The 27430-nt window shown below is 47.2% G+C and overlaps 1 protein-coding gene across 9 annotated transcripts in view; it reads right to left on the bottom strand.

Moving 5' to 3' along the window:
- Positions 1–27430, bottom strand: part of TBL1X (transducin beta like 1 X-linked) — a 199785-nt gene that overhangs the window by 114014 nt on the left and 58341 nt on the right. For 7 of the 9 annotated variants that reach the window (XR_012127440.1, XM_073227780.1, XM_073227778.1 and 4 more), the window contains exon 2: positions 17827–17900. The exons of the other annotated variants lie outside the window; for them this stretch is intronic. The gene's annotated coding sequence lies outside the window, so the exon portion shown is untranslated. The remainder of the gene's footprint in view (positions 1–17826; positions 17901–27430) is intronic. 9 annotated transcript variants of the gene reach the window in all.

The following is a 27430-nucleotide window of genomic DNA, read 5'->3' as shown; positions in this document are numbered from 1 at the left end:
AACTGGAAACAAAATTCTAATTTTTCTGTGCACTTGATATCAAGACTCACTTGCTTTAATTTCACATAGCATGACTATATCTGTAAGAATATAGTAATTTATACTTCATTTGCCCCATGGTCCCAAGCACATAAGCCGGTGAGAATTATGCCTGGGCTTGCCTGGGGCTTGACTGGGTTTATCCTGCCTCATCTCTAAACATCCTGACCCTCCCCCAAAGCAACAGGCTGAGCGGATCTGCCACAACAAAAGGCACCACGCTGCTGTACCACACTGCTCTCTCTGTCTCTGTCTCTGTCTCTCTGTCCCCCTTTAAATAAATAGCTGTACTTTAGAACAAAGTTACTTTCTTTTATCAAAAAACACATTCTTTAGCATGCAGATGAGTTTTCATTCTTTATACCTTCTCTTATTAAAACATACATCTTTTAGCATAGAGAAATGTTTTCCTTATTTAAGTAGTTTTCATTAGAACTTAAAATCATTTGATACTTTTCAGTGAACACTGAAAAATAGGCCACCGTAAACTGTTACACTAGCATTCTTCAGATTGATACATCTATGAACATATATTATCATTTTTGGAAATGTGCTTTACAACACAATTTCTCATTAGGCACAAAATATGTCTATATAACTTAGCAAACTTTAAAAATTTTGGTTACCACAAAAATTCTCAGGCTGTTTGCATATATACACACTGTTATACATTAATACAGTATTATTAAGATGCTTATTTGCTACACTTGTTTACTTATTTTTAGCAACCATGCTAGATCACTTAGAAAACTTTTTTTTTTTTTGAGAGGGCATCTCTCATATTTATTGATCAAATGGTTGTTAACAACAATAAAATTCTGTATAGGGGAGTCAATGCTCAATGCACAATCATTAATCCACCCCAAGCCTAATTCTCATCAGTCTCCAATCTTCTGAAGCATAACGAACAAGTTCTTACATGGAGAACAAATTCTTACATAGTGAATAAGTTACATGGTGAATAGTACAAGGGCAGTCATCACACAAACTTTCGGTTTTGATCACTCATTATGAACTATAAACAATCAGGTCCAACATGAATATTTGTTTGATTTTTATACTTGATTTATATGTGGATCCCACATTTCTCCCTTTATTATTATTTTTTTAATAAAATGCTGAAGTGGTAGGTAGATGCAAGATAAAGGTAGAAAACATACTTTAGTGTTGTAAGAGAGCAACTGTAGATGATCAGGTGTGTGCCTGTAGACTATGTGCTAATCCAAGCTAGACAAGGGCAACAAAACATCCACGGATGCAGAAGATTTCTCTCAAAACAGGGGGGATGAGGTTCTAAGCCTCACCTCTGTTGATCCCCAATTTCTCACCTGATGGCCCCCCTGCGACTGTGCCTGTCTTAGGTTGTTCCTCCCTTGAGGAATCTTACCCGTCTCTGGCTAACCAGTCATCTTCCGGGGCCATACAGGGAAATGTAAAGTTGGTGAGAGAGAAGCCATATTGTTTGAAAAGGTTAGCTTTTTACTTCTTTGCAGATTTATGCCCTGTGGCTTCTATGCCCAGCATTTGTCTTGAGGTATCTTTACCACTTGGAGGAATTATGATACTCGTTAAATTCGATATGAGGCACCTTAGAAAACTTTTAAAGTCAAGCTTTTCTTTAAGCATCTTCTTGAAATGTTTAACAGGTAACATCAACTTAAATGACTTTAAGTAAACTTTGGCAGCTGATAACCATAAGGACATGCACGCCTCAGGCAAACCCAAATTAGCATTAATGCTTAACATTTTATATCAGATTTTCTGGAAGTTTTAGAATGCCCAATTTTCACAAGTGCTTGTCTTTAAATCAATTTCATTAATACCATCCGGAGGTAGAAAGATATTTTCATTTACACACTTAGACACACAAACATACAGACTGAGACATAATGATAAGGTTCCCTCTGGCAGCCAATCCAACAATGAAAACTGGCTACTCACTAGAACAAAAAGTCTGCCACCGACCCTTCTGGACTTCCACACTGAGGTTGTAAAGGAGTGGTTGGATTAAATGTTCCCTCCGGCAGCCAACCAACGTCAAAGGACGGCCACTCGGAGGTGCAGAAAACACGAAATTTTCCCTGACGTCCGTGCTCAAATTGTGAGCTCTCTCCCTAACGTCTGAGAAAAATGGTCTGTCATGAGAGAGAAGGGGGTCGTCTGCGTCTGTCCCATTTCTTCTGTCAACAAGACTAAGACAAACACGACGAACAACAAACAGGCACCTACAGAGAAGAATATGCCGCGGCGGCAAAACAAAGTAAGTTGAGGGTCTGTCAGACTGCAGCGGCAGCCGACTTTCCTCACAGATGAGGACTTCATCCTCCAGACGGGGGCAAGGGACGTCTCCCAAGACCCCCGGTCGACGACCTGCCAGCGCATCCGCCTAAGACAATGCCGACCCTGATACAGATTGGAGCTCCTACAGGCTTATACAGGCTTCAGGCTTGTTCGCGAACAAAAACACTGAAACACAGACAGACAAAGACAGACAGATAACTGAGTGCACTCACCAGCCGGCACAGGGCTCTCCGGGTTGGGGGTCCTGGGGGTCTCTGGGATCCTGGACGAGCCCCCAAATGTTGTGCCCAAAGTCGCGAATCCCAGAAGACCACCAAGGAGCCAACACCGATGCAAAAGCAAAGAGCCTTTATTGGAGCTAGCTCGAGCTCAATCTCTCATCTACATGAACGCAGTGGCAAGATGCCAGAGAAAAAGGGCATGTTTTCCCCAGAACAAAGGTTTTATAGGTTTCCAGGGTGGTTTGGGGGGGGTGATGGCCGTAGCTCTGGCTGAATGGCTGGGCCTGGGGGTAGTTGGGGTGGGGGGGTGATGAGTCGTGGCTTTGGTCAGTTGGCAGAGTCTAGGGGTGGTGGGTGTACTTCTTGCTGACTGGAGAGAGACTAAGCTCCGATTGGCTGAAATAGGATCTGGGAGCTTGCCCTTTCAAGAAGAATGCCACAGGCATTGGCACACAGCCTCAGGTGTCGGCACACAGCCTCAGGCTACGAGGACCTTCTGACTAGTCAGAAGGAGGATCATTTACTTGAGACCAATGCTGAGCACGCGTCACTGAAACTGCAGATGGGGAGGGGACACTGTATTTCTCAGGCACAACAACTTCCTTAAATAAGTATAATGGAGTGAATGGACAGCCTTAGAGAAACACAGGACAGTCCAATATATAGTTCATGTTCCAAAAGTTCAAGCAAACCAACATTTCTCGTGAGCCTGGGTGATAAACCATGGCCAGTTTCCTTAGATTTGTGGGCCATCATCCTCAACCCAGCTGCTCACTGCATGAATGCACTCACCTCCCTCCCAGAGATGGGATGGTGGATGAAAGCACCTCTCGATTAAAGGTAACTATTTGTGTGATAGACCCACTGGCTGCAGGGAAGGCTTCTGGGGGCTGGTGTGCACATCGACTGAGAACAGCTGAGCACAGGTGGGCTGGGGGAGTAAGTGCCAAGTCCCTGCACTGGGTTGCACCCTGTCCCCAGAAACCTCACCCCCAGTACTCATGATAGTGACGTTATACTGGAATCAGGTTGTTACAGATACAATCACGTGAAGATGGGGTCATCCTGGATTGGGGAGGCCCTAAAACCCAATGACTCACATCTTTATAAAGGAGAGGTTTGGAGATAGAGACATGTGGAAGCAAGCCAGGCGAAGATGGAGGCTGAGACTGGAGTGATACGGCCATAAGCCAGCAAATACATGAAGCCCACCAGGAGCTGGGACAGGGGCATGGAACAGAGTGGCCCCCGGAGCCTCAAGAAAGAAGGAACCAACCTTCCCAAATCCCAAAACCTTCATTTCGGACTTCTGACCCCCTGAAGCATGAGTGAAGTAAATTTCTGCCGTTTTAGTCACCTGTTTGTGTCATTTGTTATGGTAGCTAGAGGAAATGCATACAGCATAACAATGGTATCACTGTGTGTGTGCATAAAATATGTAATGTATGTATACATACATACACACATTTCATATCTATCTATAAAGTCCTTCTATATTAGAGATACTTCCTGATAGACTTATGGGTGAATTTAAGTCTGTGATTTAATTACTCCAATTAAAAGTAAAATATAGCGAAAAGGGGCCTTATGATTAGCAGACATAATGTAGAGGGGGGCACGGGGAGGGCTGGACAACACAGAGAAGACAAGTAGTGATTCTACAGCATCTCACTACACTGATGAACAGTGACTGTAATGGGGTATGTGGGGGGGACTTGGTGATGAGGGGAGTCTAGTAACCATAATGTTGCTCATGTAATTGTAGATTAATGATACCAAAATAAAAATTAAAAATAAAAATAAATAAAATAAAAAAGTAAAATAGAGTGAAGAGACAGATGAGCTGGCCTGTGACAGGCTGACAGTGGCTGAAGAGTGGGTAAAGGCTAACAGGAATACAGAGAAATAGTCCATATAGTTTTGCATATGTTTGGCAATTTGCATATTAACCTGCTAAGAGTGTACATGCCAGGGGCTAGTAAGCAAGCATCTAAACTACACATGCAACACCTGTCCCATCATTAACAGACAACCAACTTTAATATCCAATTTTATTTGAGAATCTTCTTTGAAAGAAAACCGACAAAAAAACACCGGAACCCCATTTATGAAAGGCAGCACTGTGCGCTGACCCAGGGCGAGCAGCCACCCAGCTAAGTTTCCTGAAATACATCTTCACTTCATAAGCCTCACCTTCCTATACGATTGCTCCGATGAAAAATAACACGAGGGTAAAGGACCTACTGCATTTGCATAAAAACGAGTCCTTCTTATACAGACTCCAGTACTCACACTTGAACAGAACTGAGGAAGGGAATCAACACATCGGATGTTATGAATATCACCCTTTCCTATCCTATGGTTACCACTGCGGGGATTAGGCTCCCGTGGAAAGCAGAAGCCAGCTGCTTTCAGACCTAATTAATGGACTGTGGGCCGAGTCCAATGACACGACAGTAACCACTTGGAGCTGCTTTGCAAACAGTTTTTAAAAATTAACTTGCAGTGCTGAAGCAATCATTAAGGATACACTGTTCTGGAGGGAGAACTTCACAACACCACTTCTGTGCAATGCGGCCTCCAAGCCAGACAACACTCCGGGAAATGGTTAGCCACGTTCCTGTAAAGATGTTGAAGTTTCTAGACACATTTATTGAGCAAAGGCCCGAGCTGATACTCATAATCCCTCCTCAGGGAACATTCTGCCCCAGCTCCATCTAAATTGTGCTGGAAAGCAATGAAATCAGAGGGCAGCCTTGAGTCAGCATCCTCCGGGAGAAACCTCGGCGGAAGCTAAATGAAACATGGAAAGAGGCACGCTCAGGACTCGGCTGGCAGGGGCTGGGAAGTCGGCCTCCGCCACTCTCAGGGGCTTCTGATTTGTTCTACATGCGGCAGGCTGCCTGGGATGTGACCCACATTTCCAGTTCCTTTGCAGAGTTCAGATACCTGCACCTCTGGCCAGTGCACGGACTTGGCCCTCCCCAGGGGACCACATTCTGGCAGATAACCCTTCCTACAACAGTGAGCGAGCTCACGGTTTCCCAGTCTTGGCACGACCGACACGTGTGGCCAGTTCCTTCTGCTGAGGGGCTGTCCTGTCCCCCAGTGTCCACCCACTAGGTGCCAGGAGCACTCACCATCTGGGGCAACCAAAAGTATCTTTACACACTGCCAAGTGTTGTCAGGGACGAGGGCAAAAATGCCCTTCATTGAGAACCTGAGTTCTAGAAAGCTCCTCATGGGAAATCCCAATTCCTGGAATGGTCTGGACAAAATGCAAACTCTGCCTCCTTCTGACTCAATCTGGTGGTCAAGAAATGGTAGAGCCAATCATTATTAAGGAGACTACGAGAAAAGAACACGCAGATAGGCAAGTGTGCAAATTTCATCAGACTCACTCAGATGGCTTTTTGAGGAGGGGAAAAGAAAACTGTTTCTGAGTAATTATCACATCAGGCCTCATGCAAAAGGGGCTCTGCAACTGTAACTTAATCTGCGTTGCAATTTCTAGGGACTCAAGGTGGAGGGCACAATTACTTTTCCAACAGCGACAAGAGCCGCACATACCGGCAACACTGCTGACGACCGCGGTCTGAGGCTCCCTATGATTTTAACTTACAGCCAAGCCAGCCACGTGGCTCTCTTCATTCTCAAGAACCCACTGAAAGAGCCCCTCCATTATCTCTGACTTCACTTTCTCTGTCCTTGACTTCTCTCAGTCACAGTGGCTGACCAGCACCCAAAATCCTGCACGAGAGAAAGGGCTCTGCGTTCCGTCCTTTGCCCTCTTCCCAGAGGGCAGAGAGGAGAGGCAACATGCAGAAATTAAAAGGCGGCTGCGTGGAGAGCATGTGAAGTTGTGACACCGCATTCACCCCCAAACCACTCCTTCCCTTCTCTTCGGGGGCCCTGCAGTTCTGTCTCCCACAGGGGCCTCAGTACAGACAAAGAATGGTCCCTGGGAGTGGCTGCACAGGGATCCTGACATCTAAGTGGCTGGATCTGGAATCCCCAGCACACGGCATCCTGTGCCGTGTAAAGGAAAGTGACAACTACTTCTTGGCAATGCTGTGCCCCATCATTTCCTCCCTCAGCCTTGCAAGCACAAACGGCATGCTTTTGAATCCCTGCTCAGCTCACGTACAGGATCAGAGAGCCAATCCCATTACTGGGGTTCCAATTTCCAGTTCTATCAGTAGGCACTGATGCAGGAAAGGTGAAGGCCAGTCCCCAGGAGGTAAAATGGAATCATAGAGGCTGGATGGCCTACAGCTGCCATTGAACCCAATTTAAGGTCAGTGCCAGAGACACCGCCCATGAGGGGCTTTCCCAGTGCACTGGTGGTGGACACGTGGGGTGCATATTTCAGATCTGTTACGGCTTCTTGCATCATGTTGCTGTGGAGAGGGACTCTGGACAAGATGCTTCAATTATTTGCTGAAAAGGAATTGATCTGATACCTCCCTCCCCCTTCCTTGGGGTTTTACTTTTCATGGTTGGCACACAGAGTAATTCACACATTTACAAATATTTAGGGGGAAAAAACACAATAATAAACTGCCTGGAACCATAACATAATGCCTGCTAAGTCTTTGCTTCAAGGAATTTTACTTTATATAAGATTCAAAATCCCCCGGGGGGCTTTGGCTTTGCCAGAGAGCTTATTTTTGTGGACGATTTCCATTTAACTGCTTGGATAACTATCTTATTAAGCTGCTGACATATCTGTCAGACTTAAAGCTCTCGTTTTTGCAAATAGGGTAAAAATGATTTTTGTGGAATAGATGCATCACAGTTTCATTTTTTTTTTTCTTATCAATATTATCTGTTTGGCAAGCAGTCTGAGCTTCCTTCAGATGACAGATGAGGCGTCAGTTTGCAAGATCCTTAAAAGAAACAGCCAATTCAACTCCCTCATGCCGAGAGCGGTCTCCCTGCCAGGGCCGCCCCTGCATACTGTCCCAGGAGACCCATTTGTGCCAGAGCACAGGATGCCGCTTGTTTTATGCAGCACCTCATTCCACTCTGCACCATCAACAGAGCCCTAGCTCAGCCCCCCATCTCTCACTGTCCCTTTCTGACCACTCCAGCTTGGCATAGCAGGATTTTCAATTTCAACGCTGAAACGTGTGTGTGTTGCTAATTCCAAGGCGGGCAACTCAGTTTCTCAGTAACAGGGCCACCTCCAACTAGGGCACTTTGGTTCGGGGGTGGGTGGGCAGGGGGCTGGAAAGTAGGGGGACCACCTCCAACAGGGTGGGGGTGGGTCTAGTGGTTGGCACTCTTAAGAATTTCACGAGGGCACTTAACAAAATTCAGGTTTGTCTGATTATCCAAATGAATTGTTTCTGGTTTTGCCTGATGTTGCCGAGACTGGTTTGCAAAGGGGTCCCTGTGCAAATGCTTTCTAAATGCCTCGGACGAATAACCACCTGAAGTGACGAGGAGGCCACCTCTGGGAACCACAGGTGTTCCCGTTCTGCTCGTGAACAGGCAAGCACAATCAAGGGTCCGCTCCCCCTAGGCGTGACCCAAGAAAAAACAGCACAGATCAGGGCGTTTTCTGCTTCTCTCCTTTAACTGCACAAAGCCTGCAGACGATGAAGTGGGACACGGCCGCTGTGTCACTGTTCTGGCTCCAATGAATATCAGTGTCCTACTACACCTAATGTACAAGCCAGGTGGGAGGCGGGCGCCCGGTTTACGGTCCTGGCCTCAGCACCTCTTGAGCAAGCTCCATCTCTTCACTGGGAAGACACGTATGCATGGTGACACAGGATCACAGCAGCCTTGTGACTCCAAAGCAGGGTTTCTCCAGCACCCCACTGTGAACACGGACGCTGGACCATTCTTCATTGGGGGCTGCCCCGGGCACTGCTGGGTGCAGAGAACTCCCCTGATCTCCCACTACGTGCCCCTGCCAGCCTTCCCACCCTGTGACAACCTAAACGTGCTTCCAGACATTGCTGGATGTCCTGGGGATGGGAGGGGACAGTGAAGGCACAGGCACCCCCTCAGAGAGCCACTGTCCTAAAAGGGTTTGGTGCCACCAGTGGCTTCCAGGTCCCACCAACAGAGGCCCAGGTGAGGGTGGCTCTTGTGTAAACCTCTGGCCTCACACCACATCGTGGCCCCGCAGCCCCATGGTGGCCTTGCAGGACCCAGGCACCAAACAGAACTCTGCATGTGTCTGCTCTGTTCAATACAGGTACCCTCCGGCCATGTGGGGCTACTTACTCTCAAAGGAAATAAATTAAAGAAAAGCTGTCATTCAGTTCCTCAGGCACAGGAGCCACATGTCAAGTGCTCAAGAGCCACATGTAGCTGGAGTCTACCTGACTGGACAACTCAGACAGGCAGACGTTCCTTCTTCACATGAAGTTCTGTCAGAGGCCACGCAGATCACCTAAGAAATTCCCTAGAGTTCTAGCACACGTGCATGCTTCTTGAAGACCTCAGGAAATAACTGATGGGCAACTTCAAATTAACAGTAGGCAGGGTGGAGGATCTACCTTGGGGAAATATCTTTTTCTCTTAACGTGTAGCTTTTCAAAGATTTTTAAAAAATGGAATTTCTACAAATTGACCACTCGATCTTGGACAAGCTTGAAAGTTTAAGAATTGTGTGCTTCAGAAACAGGAAGTCAAAAGAGAAGGTATTTACTCCAAATTTACATGCCATACGTGAAAAAAAGTATGAACCCAGAAAACATTTACGTCAGCTTCAAATTATCGATTTGAGGAAAAGGGATAGAGTTGATGAGAATAATTCACTGAAGCATGATATGTGGACCCACCGAAATAACCTGCTTCAGCTCAGATATGGCCCAATCTTTCCCAATGGGTACGGTCTGAGGAACCGGCCAGGTCCATCTCTAACCGTGTCCCCAGACACTACACCACCTTCTGCAGTCCTGCGTCGGCCCGAATACAGATGCACACAGACCCAGGCTGAGTCCCACACGGAGTTCACTTAGGCTCACTGTTCACCCCGGCCCAGTGAGGGGCACAACTACTTTGTAACCACTCAGTGGGCCCCATTATGCTTTACTTGGGGGAAGGGGTGCAACAAGACCAAAACACATTTAAAACACACTCATCCCCAAGATCTTTAATGCTAAAAAAGGTACATTTTCATCTGAAAGAGCTTCCTGTATCATTCTGAAAGCTAAAGGAAGGAATGGGGAGTGGCTTTTCGGGGTACTGAAAATACTCTACAACTAGATTTTACTACAACTCTGTGAACACACGCAACACCATCAAATCATACACGTTAAATGGATGAATTTGGTAGTACGTGAATACATCTCAATATACTGTTTGGCTAAAGCAGCTACTGCCCACGTAGCCCGGGGTAAGAATTACAAATGCATGAATAACACTCCATTTCTTCCTTGCGACAGTTGATACAGTCCAGCACAGGTATTTCCACTCTGGTGATGTGAAGCGGCGTGCAGTTGGGAGGCTCAACTGCTTTTGCAGTGCCAACGGAGGGGTAACATTTCCAAAATTGCCCCTGCACTTTCTACACAGAACTCTTCTTTCTTGCCAGTGAATTTTGGACGTCAGGGCCATAAGGAGCTACCCACTCACCCAAGGCCCGTTCCGACATGAAGTCTGTCCCAGCCAAGGTTCTGGGAGGCAAATCAGCAAACAGACCCTGTGGTTAAGCATCAGGTACATTTCGTGGGGCATTTTTTTACTCCAATGAACTGATTTCGCCATCCTTTTCCAATTCCCTGCATGGCGTGGCCCACCCTGCTGCCTTCCGCATGGGTGGCAGCCTGCCCACCCTGTCGGCCTCCAGGTGCCTGGCTGCAGGTACTAAGGCACCAGGAGGGTCCCTCCCTGCTGGCCTCTCCTGCACCCCCAGCTGGATAGCATGGCTGGGGTGCAGACTCCCCTCAACCTGCAAAGACTGCACAGACCCCCAAAGGCTCCTGAGGATGCAGAGGGTCAGGAGGTGGGCATCTCGCTCTCCTCCGTCCTCTCAGAGGGATCCCAGCACTGCAGTCCTGCAGCACTAGGACGAAACGGAGGACACTCACACCCCAACAGGCTGATATATTTTCTAGCAGATCAGGTCACATCAGCCCTTGCCAGCCAGTCTAGAATTTCTTTATTCATAGCTCAACAGCTCACCACAGCTGCAGGGTTTAGAGGATTCAAGAGCCATAAATCCATCTGCTCCCTGCTTATCTGAACTTCACACAGATTAATATTCTACCTACATTCGCTGACAAAGAGCTACAGAGTGGAAAATGACAATATTCTATGTAAGTAAACACTATGCAAAGAACTCAGTTGCAAACATGGGGTTTGCAGCTGAAATTGGGTGTTCTAGAGAAATATGTAATTTGCACACTAAACTCTGTGTGGTGGTCACACAGAAAAATGTCTTTAAAGTGGATGTAAAAAATATTAAAGGTCAGTAAATACCCTGCCTTTCATTGCTGTCAAACACAATGCCTCCAATTCAAAGATGTTCAAACGAAAGCATAAAAGCACCCAATAATGGAATTAATTTAGAAAGACACTATAAATTTGAAAACTTGAATCATACTTAAAGTGAACCAGCAATATAAAAAGATTAAATGCAGCCTAGCCTATGCATCAGAAAATCCTTCCACTGTGAGGACCTGCCTTACAAAAAGTTTCTTCAGGTTTGCAAAACAACATGGACCACAGCACAGCACCTTATTCAGTTTGAAATAATAGAAAGTAGACGTGCATTTGGGAGGACTCAATGCCACTAAGGAAGTTTGTGAAGTAAGGTAAATTGTTACAAATAATAAAGATTTTGTTACTAGGTTTTTAACTATTCCAACTCCCTCAGGCTGCAAGCCTGCTGCCCCCTACATTTTCCATCCCCAACTGAAAATCAAGTCAAATCTTTTTTGGGGCAGCCCTAGCCCATGATATCCTCCTCTGTCCTCAGCACCCAACACTCAAAAGGCAGTTATCTGCTGGACAAATGGATACATCAGTCTCAATTCTGCTGTCTTGCTGCATTACCAGAATATCAAAGAAATCCATTTTGACTGTTCTGTGTAAATCCAGTTACAAACTCACCAGAGTTGAGAAGATACCCCTGTGAGTAAACAGCAGTTGCTCTAGCATTGAGTCCTGCCAGGACCGAGTCAGAGCCCAAGAAAGAGCACTGATTTTTGGTAGATGATGCTTAAGTTACAGACACCACATTTCAGAATAATCAAGAATCTTTCCCATTAAAGTAAGACTGCATCATGCTGACTGCAAAGTATCTCAGAAGTTTATACACACACAGCCCACGTTTCCATTCTTGCACAGAGAGCATAAGTCCCAGGAGGTGAAAGAGGAAAGCACATCTAAGGACAGGTGAGGGGGCTGTCACATGTGCCCGATACAGAGAACTGTGGCCTTAAGCTGAGAAGGGCATGGTTGAGGGAAGAGATCTCGCTGGGAAAGCATGGCAGGAAGGGGGCTGGCCACTCTGGGCCCCTCTGCTACCACCTCACATGTCTTCTACCACTCTCTCCTCTGGACACTAAAGGGAACAAAGTGGCAGGTGGCACAAGTGTGTAAGCTTACCTCTAAAGAGTACTTCCTGCAACAGCAGAATTAGGGTGACCAGGACCCGAGAGAGTGTATGGGGAAAGGTATATGGTTTTCTGCATGAGTACGTGATTTCACCCCACGCCAACTGGAATCATCTTCCACGTCTGACCCGTAGTCATAAGCCAGACATACAATCCAACATTACAGTATTTCTTGTGAACCACTGGGCTGTCCATCCACGGATGAATGGATCCACGAAATGGGGTACACACACACACAATGGGATGTGATTTGGCCTCAGAAAGGAAGGAGAGCCTGATGCAGGCTAGCACATGGGCAGGTCTTGAGGCCACTCTAAGTGGAATACACCAGGCACTGAAGTACTGTAGGATGCCACATACACGACAGACCTAGAGCCGTCAAACCCACGGAGACGGAAAGTGGACAGTGGATGCCAGGGGCTGGGGATGAGGGGAGATGGGGAATTGCTTAATGGGGGCAGAGTTTTAGCTTGGGAACATGAAAAACAGTTCTAGCCATGGACGGGGGCAATGGTGGTACAAGAGCGTGAGTGTACCTAACGACACTGAACTATACACTTTAAAATGGTGAATTGTATGCTCTGTATATTTACAACAGCAAAAAGAATCCTTTGTAAATCTGACCTAAATGGGTATTAAGGCATGATATTTCAATTACAGTCTTTTCTTCAGAGACTGTTTCCATGTTGGGGGTTTCCTTAACATTTTTCTAATTGTGTTTTGGGGTGTTTTATGAAGGTTGGAAATTTGAAGAATTCCACAATTATTCTAAACAATAAAATTCAGAATTCCTAGTGACCATTAAAAAAACTGTGCAGATTATTTTCCTTTCTCATAGACTACAAATTAATTGAAGTTAAGCTGGATTGATGCCTGTAAATTTCATGTATGATCATACTGTCAATATATATACATCTTAATATATAATTTCAGGATAGAAATCCAGGTCTACAGCCTTATTCTTCTCCAAATTCATAGTCACACTGAATAGTGGAGTCACTGTAGGAAGATCGAAAGCACCTACGGTGGTTCCTTACACAGCACTCCCTACCCAATGCCGATGGGCGCTGAACTATCAGACGACAGAGGACAGTATTTTATATGTGCAAAGCTTCTGGCCATATCCCAAGTCAGCTAATCTCAAGACTATTGACATCTGGGGCCAGATAATTCCCTGGCATGGGAGGGGCAGGGAGGGCAGTGTTAGGATGTCAGCAGCACCCTGCCTTCCCCCATGCATGTCAGGATCTCACACATACACACCCAAGTCCTGACAATCAAATATGCCTCTAGGCTTTCCCAAGTGTCCCCTGGGGGTGGAGATCACCCCAGTTGAGAACCACTGTCCTAAACTCAGACAGAGACAGCTGAGAAAAGAAAACAGAAAGGAAACGTTAAGGAAAGCAACATTCGGCCTAAGAGCCAGAGAGGTGAAAAATGCCAGACACGAGAATTCTTTCACTGTTTTCAAGCCACTCGGTGACCATCTGACACGCAGAATCTGTAGCCGACTTCGAGTTATTCCCGAATTTAATCGAGAACTTAACTAACGTCCACGTGAGTCCAATCCCATCCTGAGCAAAGTCACTAGACCCTGCATCTGGTAGTTGGGAAGGGGGTACACTGCCGCCATCACGGTCCCAGCCCGCCTGTGCTGCAGAGCGAAGGGAGCCAGCTTCTCGGAAGCAAGGCGCCATCCTGACCGCCTGGAGCGGGGCTTGGGCTCCACGGGAGCGCTCCGGGTATTGAAGCAGCTGAATGCCAATGTGGTTTGCAAGAAAAGAGCACGGAATAAACAGGACCTGCAGACTGGAAGCGGGGGAAAGGGCTCAACCGTGTGAGAAGGCAGCCCTTGGTTGGGGACTCGGCACCGGCTGGAGCCCGGCAAAGCACTGGGTCTGTGGGATTATCCACAGGGAACTCGGGTCTACACCAACAAGCTAGGGTTTTGAGGATGCCCATAAAGCTTCATTACCTTTGACAAGACAGATTAACAACACCCCACGGCCACACCACACCCCAGGCCAGGCCCTGTACCCAACCTAGGAGCCCCTTCACCAGTTTGGTGCAAAAAACCCCACAAGCGGTCTGCTCTGACACGTGACTGTGCAGGTGGGAAGGAACAGAGTCCCCGTAAGTCCCGACTGCAACGGCCAGGTCTGATCTCCTCTAACTCCTCAGGCCCTGGGGCACGCACCCCTTCTCCCGGACTCACGGCTCCTCTGGATGACAACTTGCCCCCTCCTTGGATTTTATGAATACAAGGAATTGGTGAGAACTGGCCATCCCAGTTACTCAGACCCCAAAATGGACAGCAATCAGAGACAAATGACAAAGCAGAAGACACGCATTTGGAATAAGCAGCAGCCAACCCCAGCCCCCATCCACACACACCCCACTGGGCAAAGAACGCAGCCCAAAAACCACCACGGAGCCCCTCCGGGTTCCCAGTGGCTTCCAGGCTGGGAGCAGGGAGGGGGACTGGGAACATGCACTGACCCTATCAGCTCGCACAACTTCTGCGCCGTGCCACACGGTGAAGGAGGGCTTGGCTTCCCCACTGTAAGGAGAGCAACTGAGGCTCAGGATGGAACCGATTTGCCTGAAGTCCTGGAGGGCGCAGGCCACGGAAGCGGGAGGTGAAGCCAGAGCTGGCACTCACCAGCAGTGCCACAGTTCCACGGCCGCTCCAGTCCCTGCTGCTCCCATCAGCTCAGGCCCCAATGAAAACAACCTGGCCCCTCTGAGGGCAGCTCCGGGGACGCGTCGGTGACAGCCGGCCCCTGGCGAGGGTGCAGGCAGTCCCTGCAGCAATGTGCACACAGCCGACGCACCACTGGGTTTGAGTCCAGTCACCCTGAGGGCCGCCGCCGCCACCAGGCTCTCCAATGTCCTGCTGAAAACTGACGATGCCGCCAGGCTTTCTGACCAAGGACACCTCCGGGCTCTGATGTCCTGCTGTGGAGGGCCCTGGAGGGTGGCTTGTATCGACTCTGCATCACTCTGTCACACACACGGTCCTTCCAGGGGAGCACTGCAGCACAGGGTCTGGTGGAGCCCTTCCCAGGAGCGTGCTCACAGCCCCGCCCGAGCTGTTGCTGCGCCTCATCTGGCAGGGGTCTCCCGCTCCAATCTGTGCAGCCACAGCTCAGGCCGGCACAGGGTCCTGAGGTGGGGAAGCCCAGTGCCATCACAGCACCTCCTGCATCATCACTGTGGTGCCTCTGAGGGGCTCCGACCAGCAAAGGGGTGCAGGGAACCAATCCCTGCAGTCAGCTTTGTGGGCGATGCAACCCTGCAATCCCAGGCCCCATACCAGCTGTGCCAGTGTCTGTCTGTACAACGGAGGCCAAAAGGGCACCAACCCCACCCACTCCATGAGAAATAAATGTGGGCTTGACACAGTGTGTGGTTCAAAATCTGCCTACATGTTCACAGCAGGTCTACCTGTAACGGCCCGAGACTGGAAAGCTCCCACTGGCCCTTCAGCCAGGGAAGGGTTACCCTGTGGGCAGACCCCCGCCAGGACCTACTACCATGGCATCGACAAGGCACAAGCTGTCGGTACACACAGCAGGCTGCATGCATCTCAAGGGCTTTGGGCTGAGTGAATAAAGGCAGTGTCAAAAGACCACCTGCCGTACGATCCCATTTATGTGACGTTCTTGAAATAACACAATTAAAGATAGAGAAGCCAGCGGCTGCCGAGGGCTAGAGAGGGTGACCATAAAGGAGCAGCACGGGGAGCTTTCCTGGGGGATGGAACAGTTCTGCACCAAATCTGTGCATGTGAAAACGTCACATAAAGCCGCACACAGGCACAGGTGCACATGAAAACTGGTGAGATCCAGGTAAGGTTTGTGTCAACAGCACCAGCATTAATCTCCCAGCTTTGATAGTCCATTATTGCCCCCACGTAAGAGACGGGGGGCCTACTCTGGAACTCACTATACTATTACTGCAATTTGTTGTGAGTCTAACATTATTTCAAAATAGAAGCCTTCAAAAGTAACAGTGTCTGATTGAGGGACAGATAAACAAAATGTGGTCTATTCATATGATGGAATACTATTTGACAATAAAAAGGAACAAAATGCCGATACAGGCTCCGGCACCGAGGGGCCTGGGAAACATCACCGTGAGTAAGAGAACCTGGTTGCCAAGGACATCAACTGGGGGATTTCATTTATGTGAGACACCCAGAACAGGCAAATCCACGGACACAGAGAACAGACTCATGGTCGGCAGAGGCTGGGGAGAGCAGGCAGGAGTGGGGAGTGGCTGCCTGCGTGGGGACGAGCCTCCCCTGGAACTGATGCAATGCTTTACATGGATCATGCTGACGGGTGCACAACTCCGTGAATGTACAAATATCACGAAATTGTACACTTCCAATGAGTGAACTGTCAATTTACCCCTCAGTAAAGTTGTCTGCAAACAATGGCAGTGCCTGGCACAGTGCTATTCGAGTCTTTGCTGTGATTTACTCTTCTTTCTTCACCTGTGGGGGCTGGTTGTATAGTTGCCTTTGGTTGTCCCTCTGTTACAAATGGGGTGTGTCCCTCAGGGGTGTCCAGGCAGACGAAGCCGGCAGCTCCACAGGATCAACTCAAAGCCGTTGCCCCTTCCCTATGCCCTTTCTGGTCTCCCACCACTCCCCTCCCTCCATTCCCCCAGGCTGCTTTATCAACTTTTCCCTAAAAAAATAAAGCTTCCCTATTCCTGTATCCCCACCTTTGCCCACAGAGCTCCCCACCTAGAACATACTTCTTCAGCAGAGATGGAAATTCCAGCCACCCTCAAAGCTGGCTGGAGTCTCCCTCCGACAGGAATGCCCTCAGCAGGGGCATGGGCACTAGGGACAGCCGGCCACACATGGGCTTGTGGGTCCCTACTTATGCCACCTGTAATGCCTTACCCCCAAACACAAGACCCGTCTCACAAAACCCTGTCCACTCCACAACACTCTAGAAGTAACAGATTCAAAGAACAGTCATCTGAGAAATAGAAGATCTGTCATTACAGAGCAGTCTGAAAAGGATGCTCCCAATTCAGGAGGGATCAGGCCTCCTCGTATATCGGGACAAAGGCAGCAGCCAAGACAGACGGGGCTCCAGACCTCAGAGGCCCCATTCTAAGTGACCCTGGACAGTCTCTTCTCTGACAACAGTCACAGAGGGCTCAGGCTGAAGGAAAATGCCTCCCTTGGGGCCTCCAGGCCTTCTGCTTAGGGTGGGGCCCAAATGAGGTCTAATGGAACACACTAGCTGGTCCACAAGTGGGGACATGCTGCCTGTCAGATTCCTACAGGAACAAAGATGACAAACGGAGCCTGTGACAGACAAGAGCCCAAAACCATTGTGTCTGCTATAAATCCACCTTCTGCGGAAGTAAGTACCTCACCCATATATAGGAAAGAGCACAAATTTTAATAATCATCTCCACTTCTCTTGCCTGAAATTTCTGACTATTAGAAGCAAAATAAAAGGGTTATGAAGTGCCCGTGTTGATATACAGAATTTCTTTGCTAGAAAAATCACCTATTATAAGAAATCTTGAGAAATCTGTTTCCAGTACGTACATGCAGCCATATAGTAAAATACAATTTTTAAGCACAGAAAATACCGAGAGGTTGACAAGATATTCAATACATAATAAGAAATGCATTTTGCAATTGCACTTACTCAGAGCCAAATGTAGGTAAATACTTTCTTCCTTCTAGGGTTTATTTTTAGGTCTGTTTTTTATCTCCAGTTACCTGTTAACAAAAAATACCCAAAGTAAGGCAAAAATGTCAACAAAAACATCTTGCAGTACATTCTCAACCATTCCACAGGCAGGCAGATGTCTCAATAGGGGGCATTATAAAGCTGAAACAGTAACTACGTCAAAGGTGGACAACCCTCATGGGTGAATTTCAGGCTTCCATGCCTTTTTGAAGCGTACAATGAGGTTGCTCACACAACCGTTCAAAACTTTCACTATCTCAGAACCTTTCAGTAAACGAAAAATCTACTCAGCTTCAACCGTAAGACACATTTCTCTATATTCCCTAAAGCATGCTAACTGGAAACACAGGTATTTAGAGACTGGATGCAACTCAGCCAACATTTACTGACAATAACTCCTCATACTGTCTTGTGGAAAATGGAAACGGCGCCCGACGCAGCTTTGGTATTAGGACACATACGGTCTCCAGTCTTATGGAATTTACCTAGCCTGACAGTGAGAGCGGAGCGTGGTGATGGACAGCACGGCCAGTAAACTCATAAGCAAATGCACAGTAAGATAATTTAAGATGAGAGAAATAATTCAACAAGTGGGCAGTGGAAGAGCAAGAGACTAAGGGCAAGGAGTCTACTTTACATGGGAGGCTAGGGAAGAGCCCCCTGAGGAGGGAGTGCTTGAATGGGGCCAGGCTGCAGACACAGCAGACGTCCTGGGGTCAGAATGACCCTGATGAGAGGGAGGATGTACAGCGGGCTGGGCAGCAGAAGTAAGTGATGGCAGATCCCAGAGGTCACTGCAACCCGTGGAAAGGAGTTTGATCCTATACATGCCCCACTGCACCCTAATCGTCACCCAGCAGTAGACTTACTGGGGAAAAGACCCTGATGACCCTTTGCCTTAAAAACTCTTCAAGGGCTACCCCTGTACTTAACACAAAATCCAGAGAGGCTCTTGCTCAGCAGAGAAACGCGTTGCCGCACAGGGCTAGCACGGAGATGAGATGGAACGGAGACAGTGTGCAGGGCTCTGCGACACTGACAGGGAGACCGGAGTGCTCCCGAGTGGAGTGCGTGTGTGAAGGGGGGAAGGGGGAGAGAACGAAGCAGGACCCCTTCCAGGTTTAGAGCCCGAGCCGCAGCTTGGAAGGTGGTGCCATTTCCCGGTATGCAGAGGAGGAATCAAGACTCTTGCTAGGTTTTAACTTTTGAAATACCCATTCCATCTCCAAGGGGATTGTTAACTAGGTAGTTAAATACACAAGTCAGAGAAAGTAGGCGGAGAGGTCACAGTGACAAAATCTGGAGGCATCCTATGACCCCATGTATAAAGCTACGAGCAGGATGGGAGTGTCTGAAGCACGGTTTCCCGCACCGGACCCTGCTGCTGCTTGGATCGCAGGTGTCCCGGGCCACCCTGCGTACTGCAGGATGCTGAGCAGCGGCCCCGGGCTCCACCCACTAGATGCGGGTGGCAATCCGGCCCCCCACCATCCCTCGGGCGTGACAACCAAAACTGACTCCAGACATTACCAAGTGTCCCCTGTAGGGCACCATCACCTCTTGAGTACCATGGGATGGAAGACTGTAAGCCAAGGATGGAGGGAGCCCTGACAGAAGCACTTGGCCCATGAGACGGGGACCGTGCAGTGAGGTGAGAGGAAATCTGCGATAGTGTGCTGTCCCTGACTTCCAGTGACAGACATCTCCCAAAAGTCAGGGAGCGGCCAGCAAATCACTGCTGCTGTGAAAGGGATATCAAGGAATCAATTTCTGCTTGTGTGCAGATCACGCAGAACAAATCAAGAGAGCCTTCCTGGAGGAGGTGGTGCTCCCGTTGGCCTGAGAAGTCAGGTGAGGCAGGAGAGAGGCGCTGCAGCTAGAGGGCTGCTGGAGGCATCGAATGGGGGCTGCCCCACCCAGCCAAGGCAAGAAGGGGCCCTGGGGCAAAGTGACCCCAAAGATGGCCCACTCCCAGCAGGGGCTCCAGAACACTGCACAGCCTGACTTCCCCCCAAGCAGGAGCCAGGGGCCGGCTTTATCTGCTGAACCATATGGCGGGGGTGCAGGGGGGCACGGGGCAGTCAGAGCCTTTCCTCAGCCCTTGCTCCTGCACCGCGCCAGCTCCCGGCCCCGAGTGGTACAGTGGGAATCTCATGAAAAGCCCACCAGCACCCCGATGCCTCCCTCCTTTTCCTCTCGTCTACCTCGCGGACTCCCGCTCCCGCTGGGCCCTCCCCCCGCGAGAATGCTGACAGCTCGCCGAGGCCTGACCTGCATCTCTGCTCCTCTCCGTCCTCATCCCAACCACTACTGTGCACGTACACTGTATTAAAAGAGGAAAAAGTTAAAAAAAAAAAAAAAAAAAGAAGAGGCCTCACTTTGCTCCTAATTAATTATAAGAAATTCTCTCTGGACCAGAGATTCCTCAGCTGTGAAATGAGAATATTAAAATATTTATGAGGTTTCATCCACATAAAAAATTTGGAGGAGCCATTTTCCTGCTGCCTTCCTTTGTAAATTCTGAGAAACACTCGGAACGAACGGAACCAAGAAAACGTGCCAGAGGACGCCAGAGGGAGGGGGACAGAAGGTATGCACCTGTCTGTCCTGCAGCCCGCTGAGCACAGGTAGGTCGCCAAACGGTGCAGTATTTTTCCAAGGTGGCCGTAATGATTAACATTTCCACTTGAAAGAAATTCAAGCTGTGCCAATCATCAAAACGACCAAAAAACCTAGAATGTTTTCAGAAGCCAGGGAGCATGACAGAGAAGCTGCGTTTCGAGTCTTTCTTCCTTCAGAGAGCCCTGACTGAGCCTGCCGAGCGCCAGGGGCTACGCCAGGGGCTGGCCTGAGGAAAGGGCAGGGAAACGAGCGTGCCGGGACTTCCGAGCCGCTCCACCTGCCGCGGGGCCCAGGTTCTGCGTGGTGAGGCCGGCGCTTCCTGCCTCACGGATACCGAGCGGCACTTTTATACAGTGAGATGATTCATTCAGTAGCGGTTTTAAATCCTTTATACATCCGTGGTTCTCAAATGGTTTTTGCCCCCCAGGGGACACTGGGCAGCGTGGAGGGACAATGCTTACATGCCAAGACTCGGGGAAGAATGCTCCTGGCATCTAGTGAGACCACAGATGCTGGCTCAACATCCTACAGATTCTCCCAAAGGGCTGTCAGGCCCAAACATCCACACGGCCAAGGCTACTCTACTGGAAGTTCTATTATCTACACATGTATATGTGTATATATACATATACACACAATAATGTATATATACTATATATGTAAATATACAGTATATTTAATAGGTACATATGTACTATATGAAATATGTGTTTCACATATACAGTTTTGGTCATGTGAAAAACTGAATTAAAAGTTTGTGGAGAATGCTATATATATGTATACTATGTAACAGATATACTTTATATTATATACAGAATATATTTTATAGTATATGTATTATATAGCATATATATAGTATATATGTGTGCATATATATATACACACACACAGAGGAATATATATAGTATATTTGTGTACAGGAGGTATATCCTCCTATACATTTTCAATTCCTAACCATTTTTATTCTTTTCAAAGTAATACAGGCACATAGTTTTAAAAGGTACAATACAGGTGAGACAAAAGACTCCGTATTTAATTCCAAGATTTTTAGCACCATCTACACTCCTTTCTACTTCCCAAAGCAATCACTTTCAAAACTTTGAATGTTTTTTACTATTGGCAGTGTTCCCTGGCATTGACTTCCAGGTTTCTAAATAAGCTGCTTATAATATTCCCTATCAACTTTAGATATCACTTTGTTGACTTCCTCATACAAAGATGAGTAATTTTCATTTTTTAAATCATCACTGCCAACCCTGTGCTCACTCTCCCATAATTTCCCAACAGCAGAACAATTTTTGGTCATTTACACATACCAACATATGTGCACATACCATTTTTATGACTCCTTTCTTACACAACTTTTGTGTTTTCCTGGAGTTGCTAGGTGCCTCTGTTTTTATCTCCATGGTTTTCTTTATATTCTTCAGTAATTCTTCCAGCATTCCCTACACTCTTTCAATTTAATTTTTCATATGACCAAAACACAGATAATCTGTCAGTTCTATGCCTTTTCACATGCAAAGCCGACCTTCCTTCTGAGATTTCTTGTCTCTGCTTCAGTTTGCTCATGTCAGCACTGGACGTGCTGTAGAGCTGATGCCCTGAAACCCCACCAACATCTTGAGAATGCCTTCTGCATCCTTCTATTTCCAGGATCCCAACTCTCCCATTTTCTTGGTTTACTCTCTCCTTTTGGTGGGACACATCTCTAGTACCTTCGTGAGAAGTGAGTGATGTGTAAAGCTATATTTTACTGATATCCTGAATAGGTACAAGTATCTTAATTAATATTCTTAATTAACAACTAGTGCGGAATCACTTCAAAATTAGGAGTAAAAATTATCTTCAAAGAATTCCTTGCTCAGACTGTTTTCCAACTTCCAGTGTTTCTGTTAAAAAAGCAGATGCCATTTTGATTCCCGATCTTTTCAGGACTGTTTTTTATTAATGCACTAAAGAGCTTAGACACTGCCCTTCATCCCTAATATTCTAAAATGATGATGCCGATGGGCCTTCATATAGTACATTTTTGATGTGCGTCATTTTTATTCACTGTTCTAGTCACTTGGTGTGAAATTTCCCTCGTCTTCACACCTGAGATTTTTTTTCCCCTCACCTCCCCAGAATACCTACTGGTAAACATCTGAATAACCATCTCTCACCTACCCGGTAAAACCTGCTGAACTGTATTGTCACTATGAGGGAAGGTATCCACAGGCTGCATGCGGCAACTGAGCGCTTGAAATGTGGCTAATACAACTGAGGAACTGACCTGTTAACATTAATTATGTTTAAGGTGTCACATGTGGCCAGTGGTTACCATATTAGCACAAATCTAAAGAGTATGACAAAAACAAGAAAAAAAGAAAACAAAGGAAAAGAAATACCTTTAGCACCAACCCGAAGATTATATTAAAGATGGGTTCTGAAGAAAAATTTGAATTAATTTCTAACATCCCCACCATTGCCATGTTTCTTACGTGGTTCTATGGTTCAATTCCTATGGCCCCCTTCCTCCTAAAAACTCCAGGAACTTTCAGATTGATTTCACAGAGCAAGAAACATCCCCTTGTAGCTAAGAATGGATTTCAGTACTCCCAATGTACAACAGGGCACCAAGGTCCCTCCTTTCTCTTGAGGGAAGGGAAATAGGAAGCTACCCTATAAAACAGAAATTTGTATTACACTTACACCATTCACAGCTTAAAATAAAATAAGACCAAATGGTAAATTCCTGATGGCAGCTTCTTTGAATGCCACCCTGACTACTGGATGCACTGCAGGGACAATGGGTTTCTTTCTGATGGTTTGGTAAGAAACACAGCTCTGGATAGTGGGCGCTCAGGGCATGGGAACTAGAAAGGCAGATCAAGGCAGGCTCTGTATCCATGCATTCATTTACTCATTCAACAAACACCACAAAATTAACAACTTGTTATCCAGATGCTCTATCAACAATGCCCAAGACCGAAAACAGGACAAAACCAACTGCAAAAGTCCTGTGCAGCCACTACACAGGCAAATTAACCTGCTGGTTCCACTGACTCACTGGGAAGCACTTCCATCAGAGCTCAGTGCCCAGAGGACAGCAGGCACGTGACAGATGTGCACCGAAATAAAGAGCAGGATCAAAACCAAAAGAAAGTCATGTTCTTTTCCTACTTTAAAGAAAAATATTCATACTAACACTGTAGGAATAAGGAAATAAATATCCAGGGGGAAAATGTTCATTTGTTATTTAAGGAACAATGGGGAAACACATTTTGTTCCTCTCCAGATGAGTCATCTAATAGCCACTTATTCCTACAAAATGACATTTTACTATACTGTGGGTTTTTACAAGTTCAGTGTAAAGCACAACTAATGACGAAAAAAAGTTCTCTTTATTCAGATAAAGAGAAACAGAGACACCAAACAAGATATTTATATAAACTTGATTTCTTCTTTAATGCACTGTAACAATAATAACAAGTATTTCATGCCTATCGATCTTGGAAAACCAGTACTTCTAAACTCGTGAAGTAGATCAAAGCTTTCTGTACAGATGCAAGTGTTATTTGCACACTGCCTCAGAGTCAACACGCCACACAACAAATGAAAATCGCTTTTCCAAATAAATCCCATACAGAATGACCGAGATATGAGTCATCCCGTGACAGGTGGGTACGTAGTAAAGTAAGAGCATGACCCAATCGGGCCAGTCATCTATGACCCAGCCAGAGGCATCATTGTCTGAAAAGAACAGACCCAGGGCAAGTTTTAATAAGCTATCAGTCACACAGTGTAAGTTTCTAAGCATTTATTACTATTTAAATTACACTGATAGATAAAATTTTATTAACTGGCATGGAACTCATCTTTTGTAAGAGAAAAATAATCACAACACTTAAAGATGCTGTATTATAGTATCAGGAGAAACTGATCTTTCTCATGCAGCACTGAAAATTTCTCAACACCATATGGTCCTGGTGTTCAGGCTGGAGCTTCCATCATTTTGCCAAACACATCCTACATCCCCCTCAGCTGGAAAGGCTGACTGTACTGTCTTCAATTTCACTGAACAATACAAGCATATCCCTTTTGTAAAATAAATAGATTCAGCCATTTGCTCGCATAAGTACTTCAGAAGCTAGGACACCAACGTCAATGATCAGCTACTTCAAAAGTATTTAAGTGCACACACAAGCCAAAGTGCTTCCTCAAGGGTCACCCCCGTACTCAGGACATCAGGAAGATGTGCCAAAGAAAAATAAAAATGAAAAACGAAAACGCCTAACACCCTTACACAAAAGCACTGCAGCTTCACTACCCTCAAGGGAGTGAGGAACCCTCCCCCAAGCTGAGACCCGAATTATACCCCTTTCTGATCCTTACCCCTCTGGAAAGTAAGATGCTTCCACAGTGACTGTGAAACCCCAGCCTTTTCCAAAAAGGAAATTTTTTTTGTTGAGAGTCAAATTGGGAGGTGGTGGCTATTGGGAATTATGTTCTCATTAACACTGAGGGTCAGTCCTGCCCCCAAACCTTTAGACCAGTGGTTCTCACCTGGGGGTGACTGCGCCCAAGGAGATGTCTGGCACATCTGGAGGCATTGCGGGTTGCCACACCTAGGGGGGATTTGTTCCTGGCACACAGTGGGGAGGTAAGAGCAGCTTGTCACATGGCCTATAATGAATGCACAGGTCAGCTCTGCAACAGAACCTCAAAATTGACAGAACTGCAGGGATCTGGAGAGGGTGGGCAGGGCGGTGGGGCAGGTGTTACCTGAGTCAGCAGACACAGGACGACCACAGCGCCAGGGTGCCCAGCAATCCAGCTAAGGAACACCCCTCTCTAGACTGTCTACACCCTGCCTTGAACACCACCGGGTCTGGCTGCCCCCACTCTCCAGCTTTGTCTGAGCCATCAGCAAGCTCTCCACACTGCTTTCAACTCCCCAACCACCCCTGGGGCCCGGGGCTGCACTCTGCGTCCCTGCCCATCACCCCCTCTTCCAGCTTCCCCCAACTCACACCATGCTGACAGAGGCATTTCCCCAGGCACGCCCCCTGCTGCCATGATGACAGGAGAAAGTGCGCAGTGACGCACTGCCTGGCCTTAGAACCACTTCCAGTTGTCGCATGGACATTCTCTGCTCTTCTGTCTGGGACACAGCTGGCCTGGCGACTGAGAGCAGGGCCAGGAGCTGTGAGCGAATCGCCCTCCACCCCTTGCCAGCTGCATGTACCCCACGGGGCCAGCATCCTCACACCTCCAGGCCCTCATCTGTCCGATATGGACAGTTAAGCAAACCCGCACAATGACCTTAGGGGCAAACTCCTCCATTCTTGCCTGGGAAGAGCAGAGAAACCTGCCTGGCACACAGGAGCACTAGCTGTTTTACGCAGCCCAAATTGTTTTTGCCACTGTAGTCCAGACACAAAGGCACCAGCTTCCAGCCTTGTCTGTGAGGAGACGTGTAGCCACAGACAAGCTCTGTGAGCCTCACAGCTCCCTCTCGCCGTAAGATGGGATGAAGGATGCCGGGGCTGTTAGGAGGAAACAGACTTATGTAAAACATGGAAGTGCCCCAGAGCACAGGTCCTGGCCCAGCAAAGCTATAATCAGAGGCCATCATTAGCTCCTATTAACAGAGAACAGACACTGAGTTAGTCCTGAAAAATCAGTCTAAATCTTTCCTTCCCATACATCAAGAAGCCCCCATTCTTTCTGCACTAATTAATTTCTTTATACTTGTTCACTGGGAGACATTTAAGAACTGCTACGTCCATAACCTCATTTTCATTTCCTGCTTTTCAGCAAAAGTTACAGAGCCCATGCAAATTCTGAGGCCCAGTTTTCAATGGGGTTTAGAGGAAACCACTCCAGCCTGTGGACAGAGACAGAAAAATAATTTCCAGTCCATTCAAAGCTCCTTTTGGCCCAAACATGTATTAAAGAAATGTTTTTCCCCCCAGTAAAATTAAATGATTCTGGAGCTTGGCTAATTGTTACAAATCTTTCATTAACTGATTTAAAGAACTTTAATTTTCAGGTTTGAAAAACCTCAAAAGCTTTACCCAGGGCCTGCTCACTAACTGCTTTTGATACAGTCTTCATCGCACTAAATTTAGAAAAATACTTTGTCCGATGTAGTTCAACAGGAAGAGGCTAGATTAAAACAGGGTGCCACTCCCACAGCAGAACTCAAAAGCCACTGTGAGCCAAGCACCTCCAAGACGCCACAGTGCCCTCCGCCACTGAAGCACTTAAGAATTCCCCACCTCGGAAAGGCAAAGAAGAGAAAGACTGGAGGTGGTTTTCCAAACACACACACACGCAAGCAAAAAATTAAACAGCTGGGCAAGTCACGGCAAACCAAAGATAATGGTATGAGAAATGAGATGTTGCTGAGAAGTTAGGAGGGGGCCTCACATTCCCCATGGGATACAACTTCACATTGGAGAAGGGAGTCACGCATCATGTTCTGGCGTTCCCAGACAGCTATTCAAAGAAACAAGTAGGATTAGGTGCTTGATTCACAGTACCCAAAAAATAAAGATAACAAGTTTTAAAAACACAACTTCTACAGAGCATGAAATTCCTCCCACAGGTCCCGGAGAGGAATTGTGGACCCTGTACAATGCTACCCTGAGTACACGCTATCCATGAGAAATTCCCTTGGGCTACTTCTTCCAAGAACCTCAGCTCAGGTGACACCCAAGTACAGCCAAGCAAGTCCCATTTCTGGGTGGGTAAGCTACACTGCCGAAGAGTGCAGACCTTCCCCCAGGCCTGCTCTACTCCAAGGATACATTTTAAAAGTACTGGGAACTGGGCGGCAGGTCCACTGGGGTTGCAGAAACACATTTTGGTGCCAAGGAAGCACCACTTCCACGATATCCTTTTTAATGGTTGCCTACCTACATACAGCAGGGGTCTGTCACACCCGGAT

The sequence above is a fragment of the Manis javanica genome, chromosome X (assembly GCF_040802235.1).
Source record: "Manis javanica isolate MJ-LG chromosome X, MJ_LKY, whole genome shotgun sequence".
NCBI lineage: Eukaryota > Metazoa > Chordata > Mammalia > Pholidota > Manidae > Manis > Manis javanica.
Note: the sequence above shows the minus strand (reverse complement) of the source record. Positions and strands in the feature narration are given on the sequence as shown.